Genomic DNA, 23,585 nt, shown 5'->3' with positions numbered 1-23,585 from the left:
TTATGAGGATTAAATCAGATATTAGATGGAAAATGCTTAGAGTCATGTGCAGTGATTAGGCAGTTAGATTCCAGGTAGTAATAATGATGTGTTATTTTTCTTACCCCGAGGCTCCATGTCACTGGGAGTATGACCACCCCGGTTACAGAGTCGAGTCCTGCAGGATAACAAAACACCCCTCTTCCACTGGTACAGCCAAGTCACGGGCTTCTAAAAGGCCTTTTGCCGTCCATAGGAAGCCTAAACCAATTGCTGGGAAAATGTTTTGTGCTGACATATCCTCAGCACCCCAGTTTTAGTTCTCCGAGCCCCTGTGTGGAGGGTATGGGTGGCTGTTCTCAGGCAGTCAGGATCTGTCACAGGTGGGAGGGATGCACTTGTTTGGAAAATGTCGGGATCCACCGAGTTGTTTTAACCCGCAGCTGTTTGTTCTTCATTCACTCTACACTCTCTTTTTCCTCTTATTCTTGTTTAATGGTTAGGAAAGAGGGCTAAGCTGCACTTTCACTTTAATGATGTGTGTGTATGTGTGTGTATTTGTGTGTGTGTGTTAGTCGCTCAGTCGTGTCTGACTCTCTGTGACCTATGGACTATGCTTTAATGGTACACGTGTCAAATTCATTTCTCCCACCAACTTACTTGTTTTAAAAAAATTTAAGAAATCACAAGTTCTACTTCTTTCTTTTTTTAAATGAACTTATTAGTTTTTTTAAAAAAATATTTTTATTTATTTATTTGGCTGTGCTGGGTCTTAGTTGTAGCACACAAAATCTTTGATCTTTGTTGCGACACGTGGAGCAAGTGGGATCTAGTTCCCAGACCAGGGATTAAACCCAGGCCCCCTGCACTGGGAGCTTGCACGCTTAGCCACTGGACCACCAGGAAATTCCCTCTACTTATTTCTTGAAGAAAGATTAGGAAATACAGGTTACTTGATTCATGGAAGAAGAAAATCACCTGTGATTTCCCTTCCAGAAGTCACCACTGTTCACCTGTTAACTGTGCTACTTGTGTCTAGGATGACCGGGGACAGCAGTGGCCGGCAGCGTGTCGGGGTTCAGAGGAGGGACTGCCTTTCTGAGAGCCGGGCTGGCCCTCCTGTGGCTCAGAGCCTTACACTGGGCAGCTCTGCTTCGGGACAAGCACTTGGCAAGTCCTCAGGTGTCCTCCCGCCTTGAGAGCAGTTACTGTAGGAGGCCAGCTGCTAGTTTCCATTGATGCCGTGTACCCAAGCGTTCTGGGCCTTGTTCATGTTGATTCTGCCCTCCTGATTGTGCGTTCAGTTTTCACATAGCCAGGTGGGGTGGGGTCTTGGGCCTCTTTTCTCTGTAGGAACTGGTGCTGGCTCTTAGGGTTGGTGGTGCTCCATCTCTTGTCTCTGCCTTGCTAAATGTCTCTGGGAAGGCTCTGCCCAGGAGGAGAACTCACTGGGTAAGGAGAACACTGCCTCACAGCTTTTAAAATGTAATGCCTCCTCCCCCTGTTCTCTTCCCGAATAAGAGCTGCCAGTAGAAGTTTAGTGCTGGACCATTGAGATGTTTTTATTACTGTGTGATGGACAAAGGAATTGTCAACTCATCCATCTCCTTCACCCCCTTGCAAGTGGGAATTACAGGAAATCACAACTAGCATAAAAAACTGGGCGAGTGGGAAGGATGGAATGTGTAACCCTTATTCCCAAAAATGGGCAGAATGTCGGAGCTGACTGACCTTAGCCTTAGGCGATCAGTGGGCCAAAGCATGGCCTGAAGCTCTCACCATCTGGGAATTGACACTGAATCTTGCTGCTTTCTGACTTTGTGTCATCATGACTCCCCTCTTCTGAGCCCCTCCTGTCTGATCAATAACGAGCTCCTGCCAGTTCTTTCTGCTGGAGGTTTCTGTCACCACTACCCTGGCCCAGACCTTAACATCCTGTCTGGCCTCCAAGGCTGCTTTAGTCTCCCTTGCCAGGTTCATGTCCCCTGAACGTTTTTCTTATCTCAAGTAAGACTAGGTAAGAGAATGCAGCCCTATGTGTGCAGGAGGTCATATTACCGTCCCTTCCCCCATGCTCCTTGAGGACAAACACTGAGTAATCTGGTGCCTCTTACATAGTAGGCCTTTAGTAAATACTTGTTCAGTTGGATGAAGTCATGTTTCCTGCTCAAGAACATTCATTGGTTCCCTACTACCTATGGATCCAAAGCTGAATCTCTATGCCCGTTTTTCATAGATGTACAGTCTGGCCTTATTGTAAGTATTCAGTGGAATACTTAATTTACTTTGTGGAATAACCAGAGTCTGGTAAGTAATAGATACCAGGGAAACCGTAAGAATTGTGCCTTGCCCTGAAGGATCTCAAATGGATTTTTTTTCTGTTCTTCCCTGATTCTTGGCTTCTTTCCCCACCCCTGCCTTCCCAATTTATCATGCTTATTTATGCCTTTCAGCCCCCAAAATTCCTTCTTCCTGTCTACATACTAATTCAGCTCTCAAGGCTTTCAGGTCAAATCTTCCTTCCTTCCTTTTTAAGGTCCTCTCTCTCTCTTTTTAAATATTTGTTTGGCTGTGCTTGGTCTTTGGTGTGGCATACAGGATCTTTAGTGTCAGCATGCAAAATCTTTTTAGTTGGGGGTGTGGGATCTGGGCTTCGAGGTAACTCCATGGTAAAGAATCCACCTGCAATGTAGGAGATGCAGGTTCTGTCCATGGGTCAGGAAGATTTTCTTCAGGAGAATATGGCAACCCACTCCAGTATTCTTGCTAGGAAAATCCCATGGACAGAAGAGCCTGATTGGCTGCAGTCCATGGGGTTGCAAACAGTCTTACACAACTGAGCGACTGAGCATGCATGCATGTGGGATCTAGTTCCTTGACCAGGGATTGAATCTGGACCCTTTGCATTGGGAGCTCAGAGTCTTAGCCACTGGATTCCCAGGAAAGTCCCTAAGGCCCTCTTTAATTGTCTTGGTTCAGGTCCATTTCTGTCTCTCTCCCTTTTTTTTTTTCATTATTCTGTCCATAACTCACAAGTAGTTGCTGCTTATTCTTCCTTATTTTCTGAAATGCATACCTCACGATTTAGTGTTTTATTGTACCCACATAGACTACTGAAATAGACACTCTTGCCTTACTGGGTGCCTTGATTGTTTGCTGTCAGGTAGGCAGCTTCTCCATCTCCACTGAAAGCGGACTGGGGCTTGTGGTTTCTGTGCCTTTTACAGGCTTCACATAGGACATGGTGCTGCACAGAGCAGACAGAGGTGGAAGCTAATGTGATGTGCTTGAGAGTGTGGTTCCTGGCAGGATTTTGGGTGGCCTGAGGCTGGAAGACCATCAAGGAGTTTTTTAGGGCTCTGGAAACCAAGACCTGAGAGAAGATGGAAAGATCAGAGAGGGTCCAGCTTGTCCCCCAAGAGTTTGTCCCACTCAGAGATTTTCTTGAAACCCTAGTTCACGTGGAACTGTGTTCATTCTAGAAGTTGGCCAGTGTTCTTGGAAATTGTGGGGAGGTGCATGTGTGATGAATCCTCTCTAAAGGAGGATATGAAAGGTGCCTGGCCATAGGGAAGCTCGTAGCTTAAGGGAACAGACCATCTGGGGCAGTGGTGAGCAGATGCAGTTCGATTTGTTTGTATTAGAGGCAAATTGATTCCTCTGGGAAGTTTAGGGATTTAAATATATTCTATAAATACATGTTTTTCTTTGCTTTGTCACTGATGAGGTTTATGGCTTACGTTACATGTTTCCTTCTAATAATAGAATCTTACGTGAAATTAAAAGCAGTATCTTCCTCTTCTGACTCAGACAGAATTATAAGTGTATTGCTGATTTCCTACCCTGCTTTTATTTCTTACATTCAACCAGGACTGTGCAGACAGGTTGGTACATCTGTGGGCTGAGACCAGTTTCAGCCAGCTGAATTCCCTGTAATCCAGTCTGCATCTGAGAGGCACATCTAACTTACTGGAGTTCTAGGTAGGAAGTGTGGTTAAGGAGGCAAAACCATTTAATTGCAGCTTGTTTGAAAATAAAACCAGCTTGAGTTTTCTTCTCACAAACTTTCTCTGAAACATTTCTTTAGATCTTTTATTTTTGGCAAATGGGTTTTGGGGTGGCAGCCTCATTACTTGTGATGGAGAGGTAAAATAAGCCAGTGGGTGATTTCCCAGAATCCTGAGCCTTTGAACATTGCAGTTCCTTTTGGAAGTGCAGAAACCAGGCTGCCCATCTCAGATTTATACCCTCTTCCCATTCTCATCTCAACTAGTAAATACTGTGGCATCAGTCTGCCTAAAAATGTAACGGCTTAAATTTGTTTAAATGTCTATAGCAGTTTGGTGATGAAGTTTAGCCCTTTAATGATAATGATGATGATAGTGATGATAGTAATAGACAAGCAGGCTGACTGAGTTGTGAATTAGTTCTTTTAAGGTTCCGAGGAAGAAAATTACTAACTCACTTTTCTTGTCAAGGTCTTAGTGTTGAGTAGAGCAGGGAGCAGCCTAGAGAAACCATCTACCCAAAGGTTACCCTTCAGACAAGTCCTTTACAGGAAATTGTGTGTTTTCTGTTTGGAATGGGGTGTGTTCATTCTTTTGAGAAGCCTTTTTACAATAGTATAATGGTTCCTCTGGAACTCCTAGCAGTGTTCTCTTTCTGCCCTCTACTGTATTTACAGCTGCTTTTTCCCTAGGGGAGCATTCATCTGTTTTAAAAAACGGAGAGAGAAAACAAGAAGTTCTCTCTAACAGTGAGGTTTGGAAATCAAAACCGTGTTTGCCCTTCAGGAGGGCAAGTTCTTGAGGGGCTGTTGTTGGGGTGGAAGACAAGGAAGTCCGGCTGTAGTGTCCTGATTCCCTGCCCTCACTGCACCCCCGCTCCCCTCTACCCGCAGCGTGCTTGTGACAGATGTGAAGGGGTTTGAGCACAGGGCCCATTATGACCCCTTGGTTGTACTAGATCAAACATTGCTTTTCAGCCCCTGAGTAAGGCAGTTTTTCTGGCAGGCCACTGTCTGGCCCCGCATATCCATGTCCAGGGTCCTGGACTGATATTGGGCCTGAAGGGCAGGAGGAGCCTATGGTGATTGCCCTGGAGTGTGGAGGCAGCAGCAAAGCCACAAGCGTTTAGGAAAGACCTCTCATCCTTAGGATGCTTTCATTATACTGATGCTTCAAGGCCTTGGAGCTGGGGTTTGCCAGGTCTCTGGATGCAGTTAGTCAACGAACTTCACCCCAGTACTCCTTAGCCTCTTTTTGCCCAGTTTTAAACACATAGCTGGTTGTGGACGTGCACCTTTGTTTGATGAGGAGAAGAGGATTTCTGCTTTGCAGTTGAGTAACTGTGCCTTCTATTTAGGTTCTGTAGAGGGTTATATTTGAAAAGCTAATGAGTGTTTTTTTCCACTCTGCACACACAGTGATCCAGAGTGGGCTGCAGCGCAGGTGCTGTTGAAGGCAGATGTTGAGCTGACAGTAAGGGCAGCTGGGCCCTGAAGCTCCAGCGGCCTGGCCCCCTGGCTGACAGCCCATCCCCCAGGGCCAGGTCGCCAGAGAGGGCTTCAGCTTCCCTGAAATGACTGCTTCTTATGGCTAGTGTGACCAGCCAGAGGAGGGGGTGGGTTTCCTGGGGAAGAGGGTGGGAGAGTCTTAATTAAGCCAGTCTAGTTTGGCAGTTAGCTCCGACTTGCCTCCAAGTCTGTGTTGGCTGATAATTCCCTTCAGCTCTCAGAACAAGCCTTTTTCGTTTCCAAACACACACCGCCCCCCACGCCCCCAAAACTACAGCCTTCCTTGAGTGTTAACTGTGTGTACCTTCTGCTTCCTTTCTGGAAGAGGCAGGTAGCTACTCGTGAATTTTTTCCCCTGAGCTGCTCTGGCTGCATTGGAGTTCCTGGAGACTCAGCGCTACCGGACATTCTCATCTGGCAGAGGCCTGGCCAGGAGCCATTCCTGGAGGGCTCAGTGGACAGAGCACTGGGAACAGTGCTGGGGCTGGCACTCAGTCTGGGGGGCTCGGTGGGAGGTATTTGGGAAACCTTGCTGAGTGAAGAGTTGGGAGAGCTGAGTTTTGGTTCAGCCACTAACAAGCCCTGTGTTCCCGGGGCAAGCCATGGTCCCCCTCTAGGCCTCAGTTTCCCTCTCTTAACATGGATAGGTTGAACTTTAGGCTGTAATGTGTTAGGATCCCAAGACAGACCCCATGAGTCTGCTCCTAATAAAAGATGACCAGAGGCAGCAAAGGTGGGTGCAGAAGAACCTTGGATGATACTAGAGATGTTTTCCAGGTTCATCTCTTGGCAGAGCATTGGGTGACTTTGCCATCCCACCCCCAGGGTGATCTTTGGAGGTGATGCTTGGCTTGGGCCCTGCTCCTTTCGTTTCCTGCCCTGGGGAGGGGCAGGCAGGCACGTGCAGTTGGCTGTCTCTGCCAGCTGCCTGGGGCTGAGCCATCTGCTGCTTAGGCCCGCGGGTGGGGTGGGGGCTGAGCCCCAACCTAATCTCCTCTCCCGCACTAGCCGCTCAGCAGAGTCTACCCCTTCTCCCCACATTCTGTCCTGTGTTCCAGCGCTCTGTTAGGCTACCCTTCACCGTGGTCTTGCTTTGTTCCAGCTGCCCCCACCCCCAGGAGAACCCTTGCTGTGTTTTTGTTTACTCTGTGTGTGTGCTGTGCCCTTTAGCCTGTGCCCCAAGAATCTTTCTGTAAGTAAGGCAGCAGCGGCGGCAGGAAAACAATGAAACTTTGGACTCTGGTCGGTCTCTGTTCAGATGCAAATGACGAGTCTCTTCCCATCAGAGTTTGTACCTTTGGGTTCTCCATCCCACCTCCTGAGGAGTCTTTGAACGGCAGGGGTGGGCTGAATCAGTTGCTCAGAAAAGCTCTGATTTAGCCTGTGCTTCAAGTCTTGTTTCTTTCTGGCCTTGTGTGGATGTAGGCACGACTGAGTGACTTGACTTTCACTTTTCACTTTCATGCATTGGAGAAGGAAATGGCAACCCACTCCAGTGTTCTTGCCTGGAGAATCCCAGGGACTGGGGAGCCTGGTTGCCTGCCGTCTATGGGGTCTCACTGACGCGATTTAGCAGCAACAGTGGATGTAGGCAAGAGGCAAAGAGAAAGGAAGTTGTCCTCCTGACTGTCGGTGACTCTGGGTTTGGAAGTTCTGAACTGGTGTGTATGTGTGTGTGTGTACATGTGCACAAGCTGTGCAAGGAGGTGGAGTTAGGACGGAATGTGGACAGTCTTGAAAGTCATCTTTACAAGTGAGGAGATGATAGAGCAGGGAATAAAAGGGCAGTATATCCTAAACCAGGGCTTCTCAAACTTTTCTGACTTCTCAAACCGGAGGAATCTTATTAAAATGCAGATTTTCATTCTGTAGATCAGGGATGAGGGAGAAAGAAGTGGCAGCCCACTCCAATATTCTTGCCTGGAGAATCCCAGGGACAGAGGAGCCTGGTGGGCTGCCATCTGTGGAGTCACACAGAGTCAGGACACGACTGAAGTGACTTAGGAGCAGACCCTGAGACTCAGTGTCTCTGTTAAGCTCCCAAGTGATTCCAGGGCTGCTCTTCAGTGGCCCGAGCCTCCCGCTCCTCCTCTTAACACTGATGAATAAGATTGACCTGAAAAGGCAGAAGGGAGACTTTCTTATGTATTTTAAATCTGAGAGCCTGGGCTGGGCTTTAAGCAAGTGTTTGCAGAGCCTTTTCTGGATCGCTTGTACCTGAGCTCCTGGCTTCTCCGGCGCTCCCCCTTGGCTAGATTCTGTCTCTACAATAGCAGAACCTCTGTCCTTCGGGGTGGATGTGCACGCTAAGCTGGATCCTTTCTCTTTGGCTCATGATAAGGACAGATAGCATTTCAAATAGAATTTTAGAGCTGGAAGAACTCCTCAGTCATCTTTTCCAAGCCTTCTGTTTTAGAGAGGAGGAAATGGGCCCAGAAAAATTTTGTGATATGTAACAGCCAGAATCAACAGCTAGTGGCCGAGATGGGGTGAACACCCAGACATCTAAACTCTTATTAAATTCTTCTCTCTGAGGGACTGTAAGCCTGAGTTAGGGACACCAGCAGGATCAAAGCGTTGCCTGGAGACAGGTGATAGGAAGAGACTTGCCAGCGGCGGCGGGGAATTTACAAGCACAACTGCTGATACCTGCTCAGCACCGTGCTGATCCCACTCAGGCCAGGGTTCTCAGCTGCAGCCTTTTTGACATTTGGGGCCGAATTCTTTGTTCTGGGGGGCTGTCTTGTGCATCATGGGATGTTTGCTGGCACCCTGGACCTCTGCCACTTGGATGCCAATAGCATCCCCCAGGTTAAGACCGTCAAAAAGTCCTCCAAATGTTGCTAGAAACCTTGGGACTGGAGTGGCATGTAAAATTGCCCCCATTGAAAACCACTTGTTCAGGCAGTAAGTTATTTTGGGGAGGAGAGTCCCTCTTGGGCACCTATACTAGGGTTTTTTGAGAGAGTCATGGTCTCACAGTTTACAAAGAAAGCACAAAAAAACAGATAGAGCTCCAGCCTTCCCGGGACCTTATAGTTTATTAACTACAGTTTACTGGAGAGACCAGACCAGCCAATGTTGAAAACAGATAAATTGCCATTTTAATGGTCCCTCCAGGGTAGAACCCCAGGCTGGACTCTGAAGAATGGGGTGCCTGCCCAGGGTCCTTAATGAGAAGAAGATTATGTTACCCTGGACTGGGTTGCATAGCTAAGAATTGAGTAACTCTATGTCACTTCCTGAGTTACTTTTACCTCTTCTTAAGGAATATTTCTTTCATTCTGAAAAAATATTTTATCTGAATCTGTAAAGGTCCATCAGACACATTAACCAGTACATGTGTACACTTGAGGGAGGGAGGCCTCTTCAGGACTAATGCTGGTGAAGCTGACTCTTTCTATGATGGGGTTTACTTTTTCTTTCTTCCTTGATTTTCTTCAGCTAAGGCATGGATCCTCTAATAGACCTTTCTTATCTCTTTTCCAGTATTTTAAGGAATATGACTGTATAAATAAGCTTCAGTTTGTAATGTTCTGAGTACAAGAGTATAAAACGTGTCTCTACGAAAGTAAGAAAGGGTCTTTACCCCTTTTTACTCCTCATAGAATACTGTACTTCCAAAGAGCTTCCCTGGTAGCTCAGTGTTAAAAGAATCTGCCTGCCAATGTTGGAGGTGCTTGTTCGATCCCTGGGTCAGAAAGATCCCTTGGAGAAGGAAATGGCCACCCATTCCAATATTCTTTCTGGGAAATCCCATGGACGGAGGAGCCTGGTGGGCTACAATCCATGAGGGTCACAAAAAGTTGGCCATGACGTAGGGGCTAAACAACAACAAGTACTTGCAGATGTTTGTAAGACCACTGAGTCTTGTGCTCAGCACAGGCCTCCCTGAAAAATATTACTGCAGAACACAAAAAACTTAGTGATGGGAACTCATAGTTCCTGTCAGCTTTTCCTTAGGAAATGAGTGTCAAATTTGATTTTTTCCCCAATACTTTGAACATGATGCTCTGTTGCCTCCTGGGTTGCATTGTTTATAACAGGAGACTTGCTGTGATTCTTTGTTTCTCTGGGTGCATTGTCTCTCCTCCTACCTCCTCATGGCTGCTTTTAATATTTTCTCTTTAATGATCATTTTCATCATTTTGATTACAGTGTGCCATGCTGTGTTTTCTTGTTGAGGTACTTCTTCTTGTGGTTTGATGAGTTTCTTGAATCTGTGAGTTTATAGTTTACATCAAAAAAATTTTTTTGTGTGTACCTATGTGCGCTTCCCATGCCTCAATTATGCATGTGTTAGGCTGCTTGATACAGTCATACTTCTGACTTATGTTCTGTGTATATCTCTTCAGAGAGTTTCTATTGCTGTGTTTTCAAGTTCATTGAATTTTTTCTTCTGCAGTGTCTAATCTGTTAATCCCGTTCTGTATATTTTTCTTTTCAGGTATTCGTATTTTTCCCTCTAGAAGTTTAAACGTTTGAGTCTTTGTGGTCTCATGCCCGTCCCTTCCTCTTTTCTCTTGAACACACAGAGTATATTTGTAACAGAGATTTGAACATCCTCTGTGTTCATCTGTGTCATTTCTAGGTCTGTTTCTGTTTGTTTATTCTCCTCCTGTGACCATAGGTCATGGTCATAATTTTCTGCCTCTTTGCATGTCTGCTCAGTTTTGATTTGAAACTAGACATAGTGAGTTGTATGTTGTTAGGTGCTGAAACTTTCTGTATTCCTTTAAAAACTTTTTGGCTTTGTTCTCAGAAGCAATTCAGTTACTACTTAGAATTGGTTTGATCCTTTCAAGGCTTGGTTCTCAGCCTTTATTTATTTATTTATTTTTGTCCTTTTTCTTTTTTGCAGACAGCCTTTAGTTGAGGGCTAGGATGGTCCCACTACTGAGGCCAACACTTGTGAAGATCCCTTCCGGTGCCCTGTGAACCAGGAGATTTTTTGTTTCCACTTTGGCCCATGGGAACGTGTAAACTTCTGGCTCCGTGTGAGCGCCGGGGGTTAGTTCTTTCCTTTGGTTCTTTCCTTAGCCTTGCTAGTTTCCTCTAACACGTGCACAGATCAACACTCAGCCTCCACAGATCGTTAGTTTTTTCCCTTGGAGCTCCCTCCTCTCAGTTACTTTGCCCTGCACGTTCTAGCCTCCTTGACATCCCCCAGTTCCCAGCTGTCTCTCCAACTCAGTGAAATCATTGAACTCTCAGGTTTTTATTTGCCTACTCTCTGGTCTGAAGATGCCTTTAGGGGGTTAGTTAGCAGGTTAGCCCTGCTGGGGCACCAGCAGGACTCTGCATTTCTTTCCCTTTTTTCAAGGATCACTGCCCTGTGCTACCTATTTTTAAATGTCTGAAAACCATTATTTAATATATTATATCTGACTTTGTAGTTGTTTAAAGAAAACGTAAATCTAGTCTCTGTTATTCCATTATGACTTCTGTGTCCCTCAGGCTAATTTTTAGGTGTCTTTTGCCTCCTGTGTTCACTTGTTGAAAAATTAATCCAGTGAGACACATTTCATTGGGAATTCAACCAGGTTCAGGTCATGTCACTGCACCAAACATTTACTGAACAGGTACAGTGTCCAAAGGAACAGCATGCTGTAGTGTCATGCAGTATGTGGTGTATAATCTGAAACTTCACCTGTATTGTGATGCCATGCTTCCAAGCTGAACACTGAGTGTGTACTTCCAGGTTTATCCTGACGTGAACATACGCATATATACGCTCTGAGCCTCATTCCTATGCCTCCTGACCATAGTGCCATTCAACCTGGGTGACTGATTGAACTAATAGGCACAGTTGATGAGCAAATAGCGGATGCTCAGCTGTCTGTCCATGAGTGAGGGTCCAGACAGCTCTGTGCAGACGCAGGAGCTCTAAATTCCTGTGTGCGGTGGCCCTGCCAGCATCTCACGTCTCGCTCTGGGCCAGATATTGTATTAAACTCCAGAAATGCGTGAATCACGGACTCGTCACAGTTCTGTGAACTAGGTATTGCTACCCCAACTTCGTATATGACTCACAGGAGGTAACGCAGGGCACCTAGGTACCTCTGAAAAACAAGAGGCAGAATCAGGATTGAACTCCCTATGACTTTAAAATCCATGTTGTGATTAATTCTTTAATTGACTGTTTCATTTCCTTCTGCTGGCTCCACCTTACTTCCCTGTTTTCTCTTGGCACTTTGACTATATATCTCCCTTGGGTTTTCACATTTTACCTCATCGTAGTTACTTATGTATGTGTCTTACCTCCCCTGTAGACTGTAAACTCTTTAAAGGTATGAGCTTTCCCCCGCTTTTATACCTTTTGTGGAATCCAGTATAAGTAGGTGCTCTTTATATGTGTTGAATGAAGTTAGTAAGATATGTGTTAAAATTGGGGGAGCTATCAGATTCTCTCATCAAATTACGATGCTTCTTTCTCATCTGCTGAGTTTTATTACAGTCCCTCTTAACATAATCTTAGATGATACATGGACTTTATGAGATTCTTCATTTGATACCTCTGCCTGAATTTTGACTAATTTGAAATAAGTTTTGAGTCTGTATTTAGAGATTTAAGGGAATATTCCTTCTTGTGCATTAATCAGATCCTTTCTTCTCAGGTCCTGACTTTGAACTCCGTATTGAGAGAACCAGAGGTATGGTTGGAGCTAGACCTAGAGCATGCAGGCCTTGGTGGATGGCTCTGTACCGTGAGAGGGTCATGTCAGGGCAGAGGTGGTGCTTGGGCTTGGGACTAATCAAAGGGGAAGGAACAGTAGGCAAGTTCCTGCTTCTCCTTGCTTGGGGCCTCACAGTCCAACCTTGACAACTTACAGGAAGTTTGGGTAATTTGTGAGGAGGACGGGAAGAGTCATGGTTTGCTTATAAATTAGGAGGCTTCTTGGAACTTAACACAAGATGAAGAACATTTGGACTAGAAGACAGTGTCTTGCTTGGGTAGGGGTGGGGGGAGTGTCTCAGAGCTGCAGTTCCAGAAGCTTTAACTGAAAACCTTAGGTTAACTGAGAAGGTACAACTCTCAGAATTTGTAGTACACAAATTCTTTCTAGCCATCATCCCATCTTTCTTCTTCCTTCTTTTCCAGTTCCACCATCCTTCGCCCCAGTAGTTTTGCCCTTATTGTCTGTGCTTTCTCACTTTGAATTTGTGATCTTCCCTCATGACTGTAATAAATCTGCTTTTGAGGAGGTCACTAGTGATAACTTCGTGATCAGATCCAATGGATGGATGTCTTTTAGGCTTCATTTATGGGACCTTTGTTGCGTCTGCCACTCACCCTCACATTCTCCTTGAATCACTGTGTCCCTCCTGTGACAGCTCTGATGCATAGGCTCCTGGTTTCCTTGTACTTTTGGGAGGGTCTTTAATGATCTCTCTTTCCTTCACATTCTGCTTTAGAAAGTTAGTGTTTCCCCGAGGATCCTGTCTTGACTCTCTTCTCACTCAGCTCTCTCACCAGGATGAGCTCTCATCTCTTTTGCATGCTTTCAGCCAATCACTTTCAGGCCGATCACTCCAGGGCTATATCCTGAGTTTGGAGCACTTTGCGGAGCTTCATACTCGTTTCTAATTTGCCTGCTAGACCTTTCCACTTGGATATTCTCCAAGTACCTGTAGTTCAGTCCTTCCAAACATAACCTGAGCTACATTCATCACATGCTTCACCAGCACCTGCTTGTCCACATATGTTCTTTCCTCTTGTGGTAGCTTCTACCATTCACCCAGTCACGGGCCAGAAACCTCGGTGTCATCCTTTGTGGTTCTCACTCGTCGCATCCTATTAGTTTCTGGCATCCTCTATAGTCTTTAGCATGTTATGAATGCTGAGCGAATACAAGAAAATGCCTATTAATTTCATCTGAATTTAATTTCAGTCTAGCACTTAGATCTTGTTACTATACTCTGATTACACTCTTAACTTTTGGGGAAGGGCGTTAAATTTTTGACCACATTCAAATTATATTAAGGAGAAGGCACTTTTTTGTTTAAAACAGGACTGCTTTGCAGGGGGGATTAGTCATTACTAGAAGTGTGTTGATTGGCCACGTGCTCACTTTTAGGACGAGGAGCTGCACAACAGGTAGAGATGAGGTGGATGAAGTTGCACTGTGCTGGCCCTGGAGGGTGTTGTGCTTCACGAACAAGGCCGTAGAGGCAGCAGGTGTACCCATGCTGTGGCTTCAGTGTGAGTCACAGCCAAGGCTCTTCCCCAGGGAGCGGAGCATGCCCCTTTCAGCTCATTGATGAATTTCCTTAATTGTGTTGTAGTGTATCGAATATAAACATTGAGGATATATTGGTAACTGTCATGCTTCTCCAAGTTGATCTCCCTTCCTTTCCATCTAACCGCCTGAAAAGAAAAAAAAAGAAGGGACTTACCTGGCGGTCCAGCGGTTAAGACTGTGCCTTCCAGTGCAGGGGGTGTGGGTTCAATCCCTGGCCCTGGTCGGGGAGCTAGGATCCCACGTGCCTTGAGGCCCAAAGATCAAAACATAAAGCAGAAGCAATACTGTAACAAATTCAGTGAAGACTTTAAAAATGGCCCACATCAAAAAAAGAAAAGAAAAAAAGGAGAAGGTGACTTAACGAACCAGAGGATTTTGGAGCCAGAGAAGCTCTTCAGGTAGTGATCCATCTAGCTCAGCCTTTTACGTTTTCAGATTATGATGACAATAATAGATGGTGAAAACTAGAACACCTATTTTTGACGACTTACTGAATACAGGCAATGTGCTAAGTGCTTTACATGTAATTCCCGTGTGATACTTACACCATATGATATACTTACACCATACTCATGCCATATGATAACATGTATTACATGATATGATGCCTACAAGGTAGCTATTGTTAGTGCTAGTTTATAGATAAGGATAATGGAGGTCCAGAAAGATTGGATAACTATCTTGGGGTTAATGCTGAAGCGGCTATTGTACAGAGAGGTGAAACATCATGCTTTTTCAAGGTCAGGTTTTCCAGTTAGAGGCAGAACATGAGTAGAATCTAAATCTCCTGACCTTGAACTCAATAAGCCTGTATTTTCATTTTCACCTGAGAATCCATTCTCTGTGGTCATTTTAGTCTCATTGCTTGCTGAACCCCTTTTAATTCCAGTGAAATCAAATGAAGCAAAGTAAAGAGTGGTTTGGAGTTGGGGGTTTGGGTGAGTTTTTACAGTTTATTTTTAAATAGGCAGCATTCCCAGACTGACTGGGAATGTAGCAGAAGGCCTGAGAACCAGGAAGTGACACAGACCTGTTTATACCCTCCCACGTGAGAGCCTTTGGAAAGTGATCCACGGTGATGGTAAAAAGTAAACACCACTGCTTCAGCCAGTTCTCTTGGGTTTGCTATTTTTGACCTGGAGGAGGTGTTTTCCTGCACAGCCATGAGTATGTATTTAGAAGACCAAAATCTAGCACCTAAACATCCCCTTCAGTGAAAATATATAGATATGTTTATTTCCTGTTGCCAGACAGCAGCAGTCAGCAACTCTTGGCAGAAAGAATTATCACTGTTTATTTTTCCTCTCTCCCTCTGCCATCCTTTCGGTGAATTGTTCTTCCGTTTCTTTTTCTTTCTTTATAATTAGACCTGTGGATGCAGAACGGGCCAGAGAGCTCACTAAATCTGTTCATGATAGTCAAGGTCCAGCTCAAAGCTTCCTCTTTCACCTCCCCCTACTCCCAACCAGAATCCTTTGTTCTTATGGCCTCTGTGTCCTCATGGCACTTTAAAAAAAAAACAAAACAAAAAACAAAAAACAAAACCCTAGTAACAGTTTCACAGTGCTATATGGATAAACACATAATTCCTGTCATGGAGATTGTGAATTCCTTGAGAGTAAGAACTATGCCCCACGTCATCTCTGTGACCACCCAGGCCTTGCACTGAAGACAGCCAGTAAATATTTGCTGAATTGCAGTATAGTTACTGCAAACACAGAGCCCTGAGAAATCAGATTTAGCAAATCAGCTTCCCAGCCTTTATTTGCCAAGTTAGTATTGAAACCTGCTCTGCTCAGCTCTGATGGAGACCAAGCAGAGGGCTGTGATGACACGTAGACGTGTCTTTGGGTCCAGGAACCAATGACAGCCATGTCTGTCAAGCATCTGTTTTCCTGCCTGGCAAAACTTCCAGGATTTATCTATCCTCTCTTCCTGTTTTATATCTGCTGCTACTTTGCCATCTTGTATTTCCTACACACATTATGGGGTTTGGGGTTTATCTTTATTTTCCCCTTCTGTGAACAAATAAATGTTGAACACTCTGGGGCACAGAAAGAGGCAGTTGGTGGGCTCTGCAGGAATTTACCACCTGCAGTAAATGTAGTATACAACAGTTAAGTGACTGTGAGTGGTCCACAGGGAAGGTTATGATTCGTTCTCCCAGTCTTCATGCAGTGTTGCTGGGGGTTCAGAAGAGCTGTCCCATGCTGTGGGCTCAGTTGATGAGTTTTCCCAGAGGAGATGCAAATAAGCTTGACCTTGTGCTGGGAAAAAAGAGCAGGGAGCCCTCTGCAGTATGAAAGCAGGAGGAGGAAAGACTTCTAGGCCCCTTTGATTGCATTTATCTGTAAAATAATGGCACAGTGGCACCTATGTAATGAGGTAATGAGAGGGAGAGTGTGTGTGTGTGCATCTCAGTCATGTAAACTCTGCCCTTATCCTGTCCTACAGCATGTTTACACTGTGGGACATATTTAGGGAAACCTCCTTGGTCCCTTTAGACACATAGCACTTCAGGATGCTCACGTACAAGGTTATATAATTTGGAGAGAGGCATGTTCAGTTCCTTAAAAATATATATTTTTAGAACTTCATGGGAGAGACCTCTGGAGGTTTACTTGTTTAACCTCGTGGCTCTTCTTTCTTCTAAACTAACTGTGTTTTGAGCCTTGTCTCAGGACAACAGTGCCCTTTGGGAGTTTCATGTGGGCTCAGTCACAGCCTGTTAGAGCAGGAAGGGGCCTCCAGCAGCGCTAATTTGAGGGCCCAGTATTCCAGATGCTGTTCTGATCCTTCACGTTGATCCTGTTTCTACCTCCCAACAGCCCAATGAGGTGGGTATTATTTACCCATTTTGTAGATGGGAACTGAAAATAACTTGCCCTGGACTACCTAACTAACAACATCCATGCAGACCAGAGGTTCTTGCCCAGTCTGCAGGAATCTTTCCACGGATCCATCCTCTCTGAGTGAGACGAACATGAAACTGTTTCCGTTTTACTGATGAAGAAACAGAGGCATCGGGAGGCAAAGTATTTGTCTTGGTTCAGGCCATCAGTCCAGAGAAGAGATACTTTCCTGCCTTCAGGGTTGGAAATGTATGGCCTGAGCCGAGGCGCTCTGCCTGGTCTCTCCTTTTTCCTGTCCTGAGTCTGTCTGTCTTTGTTCTTTTCCATCCTCTCTTGAGTTTTTCTGTTTCTCTCTGGGCCCTTACAGCTCTGTGGTGATCCTTGCCTTTGGGTGTGTGGAGGCTGGGTTTTTTTTTTGTTGTTGTTGTTAGTTGTTTGTTATTTTTGGAAAGGGCTTTAGGAACACTGGGTATGAATGGCCTATGCAAATGTGGTGATGGATTGATTAAGCTCTAAATGGAAAAGCGGCATCTCCTGAGTTTGTTGCAGTGCAGAGGGAGGTAGATGCTAGGCTATGTCTGCTCTGGGGAATAAAGAGGAAGGATTTCACATTTCTTCCTTCTACTCAGAACTTTTGTTGATTTCTGTTTCAGAGGAAATACTTTGAGGCCCCTCCTTTTCCCTAGAAGACATTCCAGAGCGCTTAAAACTGAAAGGACATTGGGGGATCATGCAGGCCCCGAGTGCCAGGAAGAATGAACGACTCATCTGAGGCCCAGCCACTGCTGGGTGGTGGTGCTGGGACGTGAGGGCTGTCTCCTGCCTGCAGGTCCATGCTGCAGTCATCCTGCTGGCTTCTAGAAAAGAGTCATTAGAGATGATTATAGGGAAGGTGCCATGTATCTGCTGGTGTTTCTGCTGTCTGAAGCCCGAGGAACAGGGTAGGGAGAACAAAACAGCAAGAGGCTGTAGTGAGCAATTTTGGGAAGAAAGATAAGAATACAGGGATATCAGAGCAATTCAGAAAAGCCTCCAGTACCTGCCTTACCCTGGCTTCAGTGGTTCCTGAGAAAGTGAAAGTGTGAGTTACTCAGTTGTGTCTGACTCTTTGCGACCCCATGGACTGAAGCCCGCCAGGCTCCTCTGTCCATGGAATCCTCCAGGCAAGAATACTGGAGTGGGTTGCCACGCCCTCCACCAGGGGATCTTTCCGACCCAGAAATCTAACCTGGGTCTCCTGCATTGCAGGTGGACTCTACCATCTGAGCCACCAGGGAAGCACCAGGAAGTTTTTCTGAGAAAACCTGAGGATTATTTTTGTGATTTATAAGAGGTAAATTTTAACAAGACCTCTGATATTTGTGTCCTTTTGGCTTTGGGACTGGAGATGAAAAGGAAATGGATAAAGTAACATTATGACTCTCAAGGATCTCAGAGTTCAAAAGACAACTTCGTGCCTATTGAAGTACTCAGCTGTTGGTGGCATAAAAGAAAGGGGAAGATACAGAGGTTAGCAAAATTGGAAGGAGCCATTTATCCCCAGGGAGGAAAAAAGTGAACTGAAGACATCTAAAAGTAATATAATTTTGACATTTTATGGGGGAGGAGTGGGAGGCATTTAGGTATCTTTTTCTGCTTTGGCCCAGCGGAATCAGGATGAATGAGAGTGAAGCTGGGAGGCACCACTGGGAGAAAGGGAGAAGCAAGGAGGGCCCCACGGCACGTTCCCTGCTCTTATCACAACCTTTGAGGAGCTCTGAACTCCACAGAGCTAACACTTATTTTCCGTACAATCTGAAATGCAAGGGTTAAATTCTGTTCTGACTTCATGAACTGTTGTCTTCCCCCCATCACATGGTAGTATGGGGGTTGGTGAAGATGGTTAATCAAAGGAACAAACTTATTCTAGATTCTCCATCACCACCATCCCCTTTCCAGACTAGCCTGAAGCAAGGAAAGGATTTCTGTTGGTCTTACCTATTCACTTACCTCTTATAACTAAGGGAGAGATGGCCATGACTTAGGAAATAATCTGTCCTGAGTGACTCATGTAAACTGAGTCTGAGCCGTAGAGAAACTCAGGTAGCCTCTGGGAGGCTGGCAGGGCTGAGTCAGAACCCTTAGCCTCCACAGAGGAGGGCTCAGTAGAGTGTGACCTGACCGCGGCTGCAGCAGGACTGTGACATCCTCGACCTGAGGAGCAGGAAGAATGGAGCAGTGCGTGCAGGAATGGGCCCCAGGCACAGGGGCTACAAGGGGCTGGGTCCTGGGTGCCCCGGCTGTTCCAGGGTTCCCCCTGACCCCTGCTGCTGCCTGTCTAGGCTGTGAGCGACTCTTAGGATACCTTTAATCTTAGCAGGCTCTTTGGTTCATCTGGAAGCATCTATGGCAACAACAAGTAAGCAAACTGTGTGAACTCGGAGCTCGTGTTACAGGCTGTCCTCAGCCCCGGAGGCGTGCCATGCTTATTGTCATCGTTCTTAAGAGCAGTTTTCTCAGGTCACCTTCTGCTGTCTTGGCTTAGAGGCTGAGACTGAATAGAAGGTCTGAGTCTTACCAGTTCACAGAGCAAGCAGTCCCTTTCATTTTGTCTCTTTTGAGCCTTAACTAGAAACTAGTGAGATAACCCCGGAGAAGGCAGTGGCACCCCACTCCAGTACTCTTGCCTGGAAAATCCCACGGATGGAGGAGCCTGGTAGGCTGCAGTCCATGGGGTCGTGAAGAGTCGGACACGACTGAGTGACTTCACTTTCACTTTTCACTTTCATGCATTGGAGAAGGAAATGGCAACCCACTCCAGTGTTCTTGCCTGGAGAATCCCAGGGACGGGGGAGCCTGGTGGGCTGCCGTCTCTGGGGTCGCACAGAGTCGGACACGACTGAAGTGACTTAGCAGCAACAGCAGTGAGATAACTCAAGCTTGGTTTTCACAGCTTCCATTTTACAGATGAGGAAGCAGAGGTGAAGGCAGTGTCTTTCCTCTTGGCTCTGGACAGGAAACGAATGTTTATGACCATCACATTCAGCAGGGCACAGTCACTGAAGCTTTTGACATTTAGGTTCACAGAGGTGGGAGGGGCCCGATGGCAGTCCAGATCATGGTGGTCTCCTTTTACCACAGGCTGTTGAGGTGGCAGCAAGAATCCCAAGAAGGAAAATCAAAAGGGTGAATGTAGGTTTTTCCATGACTCTTCCTCACCTCACGTTTTGGAAGGGAACGCTGGCTGTTGGAGGAATCAGTGAGTTGTACAAAGAGAAGCATGGATGCGCTCTGGAGGATTCTGTGGCTGAGAGAGGCTTTAGAGCTGTTTCTAGGTGTGAAAACAGAAGCCAGAGAGCGTTCCTGACCAGCAGGCTGGTTGGTGGCAGTTGGTCCTCCAGATCCTTTCCTCTCTCCTCACGTCTGGTTTAGATGCTACATGCCTTGTAAGGATGGGTGTGAGCGCAGGCTTTGGAAGTAAGCATGATTAGTTCCCAGTTCCTCTTAATCATAATTTTCCCAGTTTTTTTTTTCTTTTTTTACTCTGGTAAAACACACATAAAATAAAATTTACTGTCTGAACCATTTTGAAGAGTGGTATTAAGTACATTCATAATGTCAAACAGTCATCACCACTGTCTGTCTCCATAACTCTCTTCATCTGACAAAACCTTAAATAGTAACTCTCAATTCCTTCCTCCCCCCAGACCATGACAACCACCATTCTACTTTCTTTCTCTAAATCATAATTTTTTAATCAGGAGAAGTAGTCACTAAAACATCCCCCTCCCCCCAAAAAAAATACTGAAGTGAAATGAATACTTTTTTTTTCCCCCAAGTTTTCACCTATAGGTTTTTTCTAGGCATAGTAATGAATACTCAATCTTAATGTCTTTTCAGTGTTTTTCTTTTTACTTGGTCTAAAGCCACAATTCAAGGACAGTTTTTTAAAATTCTGCATTCAAAGCAGATCCTTTCTTAAAATGATTAGGTGTAGCGTGACCCTTTCTCTATAATAGCTGAGTTTTCCCATTTTGGGATACTCTGGGACCGTGGGGACTCACTTTTCTCCAAGTTATTTCTAAAGCACTACCCTTGGCTCAGCCTTGCGTGTGAACGTTCCTTGACTCTCCTCTGTTCATCTTTTCTCTCTGCAGAGCCCTAATTTCCATCACTCCATTTGTTCTGCACTTGATCAGGTCTTTGACTCATGGTGGAATTAGTCCCTTGCCCCAGGTAGCTGCTTAACAGTAAGGGAGGAACCACCTGTTTCTTCAAAACAAAACATGAGCTTATATGTATGCATCTTTTCCCCAGTTCCATACTCGCTTCTCCCCATAGTATTCATGAGTTCAGCAGACATTTGCTGCCTGCCTGTCTGGTGCCAGGCCCTGTGACGGCTTTTGAAAATTCCATGTTGAGTAATTCACGGTCCCTGCCTTCAGAAACTTTGAGCCTGGTGAAGTAAGACAGATAAACAGATGTAATCACCTGATAGAGGTAACGTCAGAGTAGGGTGCTCAGGGCACTTGGGGAGTAAGAAGAGGGTTATTTCTACTGGAGGTGGGTGTGACATGTCAGAAAAGAACTCCCCCAGGAGATGACCCTTGTGCTGAGCCCTGCAACCCACTGTATTCCTGGCAGGGAAAATCAGATTTACTGGCGTGTCCATTCATTTGTTGAGAAAGGAGGTGGGTGGCCTATGGGAAGGCCTTGCTGCATTAATTTTATTTTGTATTTTATCTATTTGATTAGGTAATACACAAGGTACAACACTCAAGGCGATGAAAAGGGAATACGTTCAGTGAACAGTGAGCCTTCTGCCCTGTTACCCCTAGATTCCTTCCCTGACAGCACTTGGTAGCTGCCAGTTTCTTGTGCATCAGTTCCAGAGAGAGACTTTCAGTGCATACAAGAGTGTGTGTGTGTGTGTGTGTGCGCGCACGTGTGTATGTACACGCATGTGCACGTGTGTGTATCTTAAAAACACATGCACACATGCACATGGTTTTCTTCACGTACTAACTTTGGAAGTCATTCCATATTAGTACAGACTGAACTGCCCAGTTCTTTTTAAACCACTGCGTGTATTCTGTTATGTAACTTATTTAACTAGTCCCCTTCAGTCTTGTGCCAGTATAAATAATGCATTGAATATCCTGCATATGTATCATTGCACACAAGTGGTTTCTGAGGACAGATTATAGGAGTAGAATGGATAAGTCAGAGAATATGTGCATTTGGGGGCTAGATATTGTCACATGGTTCTCCAGAGAGCTCTACTTTAATTGTTGTTTAGTTGCTAAGTCGTGTCCAACTCTTTTGTGACCCTATGGACTGTAGCCCATCAGGCTCCTCCGTCCATGGGATTTCCTAGGCAAGAGTCCTGAAGTGGATTGCCATTTTCTCCTCTAGGGGATCTTCTCAACCCAGGGATTGAACCCAGGTCTCCCTCTTGGCAGACAGATTTTTTCCCATGGAGCCAATGGGGAATCCCCTACATTAATTATAAAATGCTAAATGTAGGATTCTTTACCACTTGGTAACCCTCCCTCATACCAAGTTACCCTCCCACTTGGTAATCAGTCCTCTAAAATCTGTGCCACAGTGATCTTCCTGAAAGAATTTGGTGTTAGAACTTCCCTGTGTATAATCCTTGGAAGCTCCACATGGTCTTCAGTGATAAAGTTTTTATTTTTTAATTTATTTTTATTTATTTGACTGCACCAGGTCTTAGTTGTGGCGTGTGGGATCTAGTTCCCTGACGAGGGATGGACCCAGGCCCCTGCATGGGAGCACAGAGTCATAGCCACTGGACCACCAGGGAAGTCCTGGTCTTCAGGATGGATTTTAAATTTAGCCTAGCACCTGCCTCTAGCGTCTCCTGGGAGTGTAGGGTTCCATTGCTCCCAGCCACTTGTAGTTAATGTGTTCCTTCTCCACTGGACACTTCGTTTAGTAGTCTGTCTAGCATCCCCTCTCCTGGGTAGTCTTTCCTGATTGCCTCCACTCATGCACGGAACAGTGAGCACCACCCTGATCTGGCCTCGTCCATTCTCTGCAGAAGTGCTTCTGCACGTGCTGTCATGTGGCAATAGCAGGTGTCCTTCTCCATGATCCACTTGTTCTTCCCTTGCGGGGTGGTGAGTGCCTGCCCAGGTTACCCGCTGTGGCTGCATGTACAGTGGCAGCACCAGGGATCCATTGCTAACTGGCTGGCGGCCTGGGCATAACCTTTTAACTCTCTGAACCTTAGTTTTGACTTCTTTCAGAAGAGGAGATGAAGCCTGATGACCTCTAAGGTCTCCTCTGATGCTCAGATCTTATTCATAATTATGATAGCAACAGGTGCCATTGTTTACTGAGGACTTGCAAAGTGCCAGGCACTGTTTTGAGCACTTTGTCTGATCCTAAGGTGTTCATTGGTAGGACTGATGTTGAAGCTGAAACTCCGTTACTTTGGCTACCTGATGTGAAGAGCTGACTCATTTGAAAAGACCCTGATGCTGGGAAAGATTGAGGGCAGGAGAAGGGAATGACAGAGGATGAGATGGTTGGATGGCATCACCAACTCAATGCGCATGGGTTTGGGTGGACTCCGGGAGTTGGTGATGGACAGGGAAGCCTGGTGTGCTGAGGTTCATGGGGTCGCAAAGAGTCAGACACTACTGAGGGACTGAACTGAACTGAATCCTTACATCAGCCCTATGAAGATGATTGTATGGTTACTCTTTCCATTTTACAGATGAGAAAACTGAGCCTCAGAAAGTAAATTGGCCACAAGTCATAATAGAGGAAAGAGATTTGAATTCTGGCATTCTGACTCTACCATTCTTAGCTACATAACTCTTTTTACACATTTACACACACGTGGTTTTGTGTACCCTTTTGGGTCACTAGCAGACTCCATCCCTAGACCTCTCCATGAACCATCCCTGTTGGCCCAAGTTGGAGTCTGGGTAAAAGCTGGGGACAGAGGACTCTACAGTCCCAACCATTGAGGGGTGGTGAGTGAAG

The 23,585-nt window shown here is 45.7% G+C and overlaps 1 protein-coding gene across 4 annotated transcripts in view; it reads left to right on the top strand.

Moving 5' to 3' along the window:
• The window catches only part of SUSD6 (sushi domain containing 6), a 96,327-nt gene that overhangs the window by 18,280 nt on the left and 54,462 nt on the right, over window positions 1-23,585 (top strand). The gene's annotated exons all lie outside the window — the stretch shown is intronic.

This window comes from Bos mutus, chromosome 10 (assembly GCF_027580195.1).
Source record: "Bos mutus isolate GX-2022 chromosome 10, NWIPB_WYAK_1.1, whole genome shotgun sequence".
Taxonomy (NCBI): domain Eukaryota; kingdom Metazoa; phylum Chordata; class Mammalia; order Artiodactyla; family Bovidae; genus Bos; species Bos mutus.
The sequence above is the reverse complement of the archived record's forward strand: the minus strand, read 5'-3'. Positions and strand labels throughout refer to the sequence as shown.